We start from the raw sequence: 9,577 nt of genomic DNA on the forward strand, positions 1-9,577 counted from the left end.
TCAGAGGGGAGCAGGTCTGGGGAGAAAGTTAGCTCCAGTTTTAACATGTTGCGTATGAATTTCATATGGGCTCTTGGATATATACACCGACAGGACCTCAGACTGGAGATTTCCCACACTGTGGCTAATATGTAGATCATGAAAATGATGGTCCTCTCTCAGGAAGAGTGGCACGAAAAGAGAAGAGGATCAAGGACAGAACCTTGGGAGAAACACCAGCAGACAAAGCTTGGCAGAGGAAGAGGAGCTAGGGAAGTAGGGAAAGACATGCAGGATGGACCCTATTATCTTGCAAATTAATCTGTCCAAGCGTTCAGTTCCACTTGGGAGGATTTGTACACCACATTCTGTTCTAGGGCCATACCACCCTGAACGTGCCCGATTTCATCTGTACACTACATTCTGGTTCATGCTTAGGTGGACAGGTTATCAGGTGAACACTTAATGAAGAAAATGACTCAACAGAATTCTTAAAAGAATATTGAAGAGAACAAAATAAACATTTATTATAGCACCCACCTGACACATAAAAGACATAGAAAAAATGGCAACCATCACTGATTGCAGGCAAGAATTTATTAGCACTAAGTCAAGTCTGCAAGAAATGGACCAATTCTTTTATTTTCTTCAACCAAATTAAATCTCCATAATTTAGGAGATTCAGTCTCACCATGTTTGGAGCCTCCAGGCACTTCCTTGGGTCTCACTAGTACCTGACACTGGCCTGTGAAGTCTCTGAAGGCAGGACCCTTGTTTTATCCGCTGGTGTATCTCCAGCTTGTAAAACAGTGTTAAGCAAATGGCAGAGTCTTTAATTTTCAAATAGCTCCCTGTGGAGGGCTGCATGGGCATCTGAATTTGTATTTCCATGTCATGCTTGGGTACAGGTAGGGCCCAGGCTTCATTGTGGAGATGGGCTCCCTCTTACCTGAGGGCCCCAGGAAACCATTCCTGCCAGGGTGCAGGTGCAGATCACTGTCACTTCCCCATGATTTAGAATGTTCCCTCCAGGGCTCTGCCCCTCACTACCATCACGTGGTCATCTCATGCCTGTCCCCCCTCATGGAGGAGTCGAGGCTTTCTGTGAGTGTCAGCTTTCACCAAAGATTATGAGCAGCTTCCATGCCAGTTCTTCAAGTGCCGCGAGGCCAAGGATCACAAAGGGTCTGGCTACCAATTGGAATGATGGAAAGAAAAAAAAAGCAAAACAAAACATAAATTAATGTATTACTAAATTGCCCTGTCATCCTGTTAATGAACAAAGATAAATGACATCAATAACAATTAACAGTAATAGCATAGATGTGTGGAAACAGACAGTCCATGTGTTACAGTTTGAACAGAATTTAACTCTCCAGACTCTTGTAGACTTTTAACCCCCAAAGTTGTATATTACAGGTTGAGGTATTAATGTTAATGATTGATAGATAGAGGGTGGGGTTGGGGTCTTTCAGATGTGACCGGATCCATGATTGAATCATGACAGAGTTATAAGGAGAGCACACAGGACACAGCAAGTGCTCTCTGTGTCCCTCTGCTTCTTGACTCACCCTGCACCATCTTCTGGCCTTACCAGGTGACTGAAGAACCAGTGGGGCCATCTGGTCTTGCACTGAGAACCTCTGAACTGTCAACTGAAGCAAGTCTTCTTCCTTTCTAAGTAGCTTCTCTCAGTTAGTTTAGTCAAAGTAACTAAAAGCAGACTCATAAAATATGTCTTCCTTCAACCTCAAGCCACACATGCCCCACATTCTCTCCCTTCCCTTTGAACCAGAGATTGTAACAGGATGTAATGGGGTGCAGGTCACTAAACACAGTGTAATGGGGTGTGGGTGACTAAGGGCACAGTAAAGCTAATCATAGACTTTAGGGGGCAGGGAGTGGGCCTCATTATGGTTAATGAAACACTAGAATCTGAACACAATGCTTTGCCTCTTTCAGATGCTTTGCATCACTCACGCATGAAGAACATGCTGTTATGATCCACCCATGTTAAGATCAGGCCATCAATTCTCTTTTAGCCTGTTCCTTAAAAATTTAAGGACTTTGAGATTTACAAACATCATTCTGTTACTGGACCTGCCACCAGGTTAATTGGTTGTTTACTCCTGAGCCCCTGTTTGTCATTCCTGACATAGTTTTAATCATATCCTCCCAAGCCTGGCATTCTCTTCTGAACCCTTTAAGACCCCTGGACCATCTTCTCTTGGGAGGATGGTAATTTAATTTTTTAAAAGATTTATTTGAAATGCAGAGTTACAGTGAGAGAGGAAGGGGGAGAGAGAGAGAGAGAGAGAGAGAGAGAGATCTTCCATCATCCACTGGGTCATTGCTCAAATGGCCACAATGATGGGGGTGGGGGTAGGCCAGGCTGAAGCCCAGAACTGCATTTGGATCCCCCACATGGGTGCAGGGGCCCAAGCACATGGGCCTCTCTCTGCAGCTTTCCCAGGCACATTAGCAGGGAGAGAGATCAAAAGTGGGGCAGCCAGGACTTGAACTGAAATTCTTATTGGATACCAATGTTTCAAGTGGTTGCTTAACCCATTGAACTACAACACTGGCTAACAGTAGTTCTTTAGACATCCGTTTCATTGCTTCTCGGCCTTTGGGCTAAGATCAAGTGTAGACATCACTTGATCTACCTCCTTATTCTATTGATAGAATAAACTGTCTTTATCCTCAAACCTTGTCTTTGTTTTTCTGATTGGGCACCATTGACAAGGACCAGACTTTCGGTAACAAGATGACCGTGTGTGCCTCATCTCCTAGGCAGCATTCCTCATATTTCAGATCATTGCTTCCGGATTTTGGTTGATTTTTCTAATGTGAATTCTTGGAACACGCCCTAGACATAGTCTTTCAAATTCCCAGGGGTTCCTATAAATATGCACTTTAACAAGCTCCTCTAAGTGATCCTTACATGCTGGCTGAAGTGCAGAGAAGAAAAACACATTTGGGGAAAAGAGCTCCGGGTTAAACAAAGGACTTGGGCAATGGAAGCAAACACTGGGAGCTAAAGAGAGACCATGCCCCAGGCAAAGCAAGCTGAGATTCTTCAGATGTTCAAAGAGGGGTATCATCCATGCAATACTGATGTCTTGATTGAAGTCCTGAGAATTATTTGACATCTTCCTCCTAAATCCAAGGACCTCAAGAACTGAATTGCTCAGATAGCCTATGAGTACAGGCTCCAGAACCAAAAGACTTGTGTCCAAGTCTGACTATCAGTGTTATAGATTAAGGCTAAGAACTCAATCTTCAGTTATATACTCTGGTTTTATTAGCCTATAAACATGCAGAAGGTAATACTTCCAAGTATCTTAGGAGTTTTTATTTGAGGGAGACATTTTGTATGTTTCTTTCAGGTCTGTGGTTTGGGTATAGTTTGCCCCTCAAAAATTCCTGTGCTTGGAATTTGATCCCCTGTGTGGTGGTGCTATTGTGGCAGAATGCTTAAGAAGCCTGTGTTGGTGGGGATTAGAGGCCAGTATTGTGGTGCAGTGGGTTAAGCCGCTACCTGGGACCCCAGCATCCCATATCAGAGCACAGGTTTAAGTCCTGTGGGGAGCAGGGTCCGTCTCCCGCAACATGGCGGGGCATCCGGGAGACAAGTACTGAGACTGTGGACTGAAACTAACTCTATGCATCTGATCTCCCACCATATGGCGCTGAAAGGGAGTAAACAAATCTTACACAGCTGTTTCGTTAATTAGCTGTTTCCCGATCTAGCCTCTGATGGGAGGAGAGAGGCGTGCTCAGCACGTGGGCAGCAGAGCACGGATTGGTGGGAGAGGACTATAAAAGGGGGAGAGAGCCGCCATGCAGGGCCCCTCTGAGAGAGTCGGTCAGAGAGCTCGCCGGTGCCGCTCCTCCGCGGAGGCGGGGGAGTGGCAGCAAATCTGGGAAGGACCGGGGAAAGAAAACAGCGTCCGGTGTCGTTCCTCCACGAGTGGGGGAGTGACAAGTCCCAGCTGCTCCACTTCTGATCCAGCTTTGTGCTAATGCCTGGGAAGGCATTGGGCCCTTGCCACCCATGTAGGAGACCAGAATGGAGTTCTAGTTCCTGGCTTCTTCCTGGCCCAGGCCTGCATGTTGCGGCCATTTATGGAATAAACCAGAGATGTGAAATATCTCTCTCTCTCTCTGGGTCAATCTGCATTTCTTTCTTTTTTTAAAGATTTATTTATTGAAAGTCAGAGTTACACAGAGAGAGGAGAGGCAGAGAGAGAGAGAGCGGTCACAAGGTCTTCCATCTGATGGTTCACTTCCCAACTGGCCGCAATGACCAGAGCTGTGCCTATCCGAAGCCAAGAGCCAGGAGCTTCTTCTGGACCTCCCACGTGGGTGCAGGGGTCCAAGGACTTGGGCCACCTTCTACTGCTTTCCAAGGCCATTAGCAGAGAGCTGGATCAAAAGTGGAGCAGCCAGGTCTCAAACCTGAGCCCATATGGGGTGCCGGCGCTTCAGACCAGGGCATTAACCTGCCGCATCACAGCCCTGGCCCCAATCTGCCTTTCAAATAAGTAAATCTTTTTAAAAAAAATTAAAAAGAAAGAGGTGAGGCCTAGTGGGAAATAGCATGGTCCTGGGGGCTGCCCCTTCGTGAATGCTATCTCTTGAGAAAGGGTTGTTACCCATGAGCCTGATACATCTCCTATATTCCCCCTCTAACACAACTCCTGCTGTTGTGATAGCAGCCCCAAGACCCTCACCAGAGCTCAGCAGATGCCAGCGCCATGCTCTTGAGTCTCCAGAACTGCAAGCTAAGTACACTTTTTCTTTAGAAAGTCCCCAGCCTCAGGGGTTTTGTTGTAGCAACACACACACACAAACACAAAACGGACTAAGACAAGTTACTTTAGCGTCTATGTAAACCTGAGATTCCCCATGCAGTTGATGTCATTTCACTTACAAGCCCCTGTGCTATGTTTTCAAGTGTGTGACACAAGACAGCTTATGAACTCTTAAGTCATCAGTAACATGAGCCCTGCAGTTACTCAAGTTAAATCCCAACTTAAACCACGTTATCCTGACTGAATAAAGACAGAATGGGAGTGCTCACATGCCTTGAATTCACAGTTATGAAGCAAGACAAGAAAGTTAAACAGCAGGCTGACCACAGTTACATGTTTCTACAAACAAAAAAGGAAACTAATCAACAGCTCCAGGCTGACCTCCGAGGAGCCACTGCCTATGAGAAGGCTTGGGGAGGATGCACTTCCCCAGGGCGTGGCCATCTTTTTGAATGTTTCACCTACAATGCAATCTTTAGCAAGAGTGGAATTAATTAAATACCTAGTTTATAAGCCTAAGAGAGTTTTCATTTAAAGATGTTAACAGATACTGGCAAAGCCTAGAATAGCTAACTGAAAGTAAGGAAGTGGACCAAAAAATGACAACAACTGTGAAAATGACTCAGGGATTTTCTGGAGGGAGTTTAGAGGGGTTGAGGACCAGCTCACCCTGGGCAGATCTAAGTCAGTAAAATATTGACACTTAGACATTATAGCCTAGAGTATAAGAGTCTATGAAATGTTTCCATTATATTTGGCAGGAATCATCAATGGCTGTTAAAGCAAATGAAGGAAATATAAAGAGAAACAGGACATTTGCATAGCCTCAAAGTGTCTCCCAATGGGTTTTTTCCAATGGTTTTTATTATGGCAAAGTATACATAACATAATATTTACCCTCTTAATCATTTTCAGAGTACTGTTTGATGTTATTAAGTGCATTCATTATGTTGTGTAATTGTTGCCACCATCCATTTTCAGAACCTTGTACATTTTGTAAAACTGATACTCTATGCCCATTAAACAGTAAGTCACCACTTTCCCCGGCCCCACTATGGCAATCACCATTCTACGTTCTATGTTTATGATATTGACTAAACTAGGTACTGGATGTAAATAAAATCACACAGTATGGATCTTTTTGTGATTGATTTATTTCACTTAACATAATGTCCTCAAGGTTCATCCATATTATAGCCTGTGTCAGAATTTCCTTCCTTTCTTAAGCTGAATAATGCTCTATTGTACATATATGCCACATTTTGCTTATTCATTCACCTGTCAGTAGACAACTTGGGTCATTTCTATGCTTTAACGTTGTGAATAACGCTACTGTGAATGTAAGTGTACAAACATTTCTTTGAGACCCTGCTTTCAATTCTAGTGGAATTTTCCACTAGTGGAACTTTTCACTAATGGGTCATGTGGTAATTCTACTTCTAATTTTTTTAGAAAACTCCATCATGCTTTCCACAGTCACTGTACCATTTTACATTCCCAACAGCAGTGTATAAGAGTTCCAATTTCTCCACATCCTTGAGAACCCTTGTTTTTTGTTTTTTTGTTTTTTCATAGTAGCCCCTCTAATGGTGTGAGGTGGCATCTACCAGTTTTGATTTGCATTTCCCTAGTTATTAGTGACATTGAGCCTTTTGTCATATATATATTGTCTATATTAGCTCCTTTATTTTCAATTTTTATACTTACTTACTTAGTTCAAAGTCAGAAAGACAGGCAGACAAAGAAAAAGAGCTCCCATCTGTTGTTTCACTCCTCAAATACCCACAGCAAGCCAACTAGGAACTCAATCCTGGTCTCCTATTTCGGTGAGAGGAACCCATTACTTGAGCCATCACCACTGCCTCCCAGGGTCTACATTAGCAGGAAGCTGGGGGTCAGTAGCCAGAACCAGGTATTTTACACAGGTACTTTGATGTCAGTCACAGACATCTTGACTGGCATCTTAACTGCTAGACTAAATGCTTGCACCTATTTCTATGTATCTTCATTGGAGAAATATCAAGGTCCCCCCCCATTTTTTAGTTAAGTTGCTTTGTAGTTGTTGCTGAGTTTTTGTTCTCTACTACATGTAATATGCTGAATATCAATCCATTTTCAAATCTATAATTTGCAAATATTTTCTCCCATTCTGTGAATTGTCTTTTTACTCTAATAGTAGTATCTTTTGATATGCAAAATTTTTTAATTTTAAAGAAGCCCAGTTTCATTTGTTGCTTGTGCCTTTCCTGTCATATCTAAGAAATCACTGCCAAATCCAATGTCAGTAGCTTTTGCCCCGGATTTTCCTCTAAGAGTTTACGGCTTTGAGTCTTACATTTAGGTCTTTGATGCAGATTTTTATTAGCTGCAAAGAGAAAAAATAGTAACTTTATAATGAAGAAAACTGGCAAACAGTATCTAGCCAAGTGATTAAACATCACCACTAAAGGACAAATCAACACCATGTGCTTGCTGGTGCATTGCACTGGGAAGACACATGTTGCCACCAAAACCACATAACCCAAAGAATTCAGATCAAAATAAATATCAGGCAAATTCAAATTGAGGGACACTTGGCACAGTAACTGGCCTGTATGCATAAAAATATCAAGGTAACGAAACACATTAAGACTGAAGAACTACTGCCAGTTTAAGCATACTAAAGAGACATTTCGACCAATGCAACGTTTGACCCTGAGTTAGCTCGTGGGCCAAAAACGGTTGTAAGTAACACTAGAGGACAACTGGCAAAGAAGACCTTTTCAAATGTTTGTTAGTTCATAGTTTTGAATATATGTCAATTTCCTGATTTTGATCATTGTTCTGTATTTATGGAAGGTAATATTCTTGTTTGTAGGAACTGTGTACCACATCTGCCAGTTACTTTCAAGCATTTAAAATTACAAGATAAATGATAGGGAGGGAGATAGATAGATAGATAGATAATAGATAGGTAAAGAGATGACAGAGCAAGTGAGCAAGTGTGATAAATGTTAACTTTTGGAAATCTATGTGAAAGGTATGCTGGGCTTTGCTGAACTTTCTTGCAACTTTTTTTGTATTTAACATAAAGAAGTTTTTTCTTTGAAAATAGTCTGGTGCATTCAAAACAAATCTGAATGGCAAGTAATGTTCTTTAGTAAATTGGAAAGTTTTAGAATTATATAAACGTATGCTGATTACCAAATTCACTAGTACCAAGACTGGCTATTAGTCTCCATTATCTATCAGAATGAAAAATTTCAAAAAACTAAAAAATTAAATTAAACGTGCCCACCTCCTTTCACTAGAGATTTGTCTACAGATATCTTCTGAAAGATTCTTGTGTTCCCTACTGCCTTTCGGCATGTTCTTTGATGCTGCCCCCTACGCAGGCATATTCTCTGCCCTCCCATCCCACAAGGGAACGCTCTGGCCTCTTTCATATTCTCCATCAAGGTTGAATGCATCCAGAAAGTTTAGTCCCCTCTAAAGATTAACTTCCAAACTTGAAAAGAGCATGCATCTACTTTAGTTTATAAGAACTGTAACGCTTTGCTTCATTCCCTCCCCCCTTTATGGGAGTTTATCATACAAGTTACCTCGTCTTTGTGACAAATGCAATGAATACAATATATGTGAGGTAAAGGTTAAGTTTTCTTTTTTTCAATGGAGAAAACCACAAACTGAGTGTCAAACATCCTGGGGTTAGGGTACTTTACGTCAAACATTCTGGGGTTAGAATACTTTACCATTTGGGTCCTGTTTTCTCATCTGTAAATTAAGTATGACAGATTCTGATCCTTTTAAACTTTTTTTATAAGGGAGTTATTTATTATTCAGTTTTCTTTCTTTGAAAGGCAGAGAGATAGAGACAGAAAAAGAAAAACAGAGAGTCCTTCTTCTGGTTCAATTCCCAAATACCTGCAACAGCTGGGAGGGACTAGGCCAGGTCAAAGTAATGAGACCAGAACTCAATCTGGAACTCCAACACGGGTGACAGGGACACAGCTACCTGAGGCAACGCCTGCTGCCTGTCAGGGTGCACATTAGCAGGAAGCTGGAATCAGGAGCAGACCCAGGACTGAAACCCAAGGTGTCCCATTAGCCATCTTAACTGCTGTACCAATCCCCCATCTCCTTTTTAAGTTCTTGATATTATGACTCCAGGACGGGTTACAGAGAACATCTGTTGTAATTGAAGGTTCTCCTTATTCCTTTATTCAAACTAAGACCACCAGATGGTAGGCAAGCTTCACTCTAGAACTTGGATTCTACATTTTGCAGACACAGAAGAACATACCCTTTTCATCGTGAGTTGTTTTAGTAGCTTCACCCAATGCAAAGCTTAACTCAGAAAGAAAATGTTGCCGCAAATCATGTTCCTCAAGCACTAGAAAGTTAATGGTGCCATAAAAAAAAACTTATAAAAAAAAGATTTTGTTTATTTATTTGAGAGGTAGAGTTACAGACAGTGAGAGGAAGAAACAGAGAGAAAGGGTTTCCTTCTGTCGGTTCACTCTGCAAATGGCCGCAACGGCTGGAGCTGCGCCGATCCAAAGCCAGGAGCCAGGAGCTTCTTCCCAGTCTCCCATGCAGGAGACCATGCAGGTGCAGGGGCCCAAGGACTTGGGCCATCTTTTACTGTTTTCTCAGGCCACAGCAGAGAGCTGGATCAGAAGTGGAGCAGCTGGGACTAGAACTGGTGCTCATATGGGATGCCAGTGCAGCAGGCAGAGGATTAACCTACTGTGCCATGGTGCCAGCCCCACAAAAAAAACTTAAAAAAGTGAGTTGATCTG

This window comes from Oryctolagus cuniculus, chromosome 5 (assembly GCF_051225735.1).
Source record: "Oryctolagus cuniculus isolate XC-2025 breed Fujian yellow rabbit chromosome 5, ASM5122573v1, whole genome shotgun sequence".
Lineage (NCBI taxonomy): Eukaryota > Metazoa > Chordata > Mammalia > Lagomorpha > Leporidae > Oryctolagus > Oryctolagus cuniculus.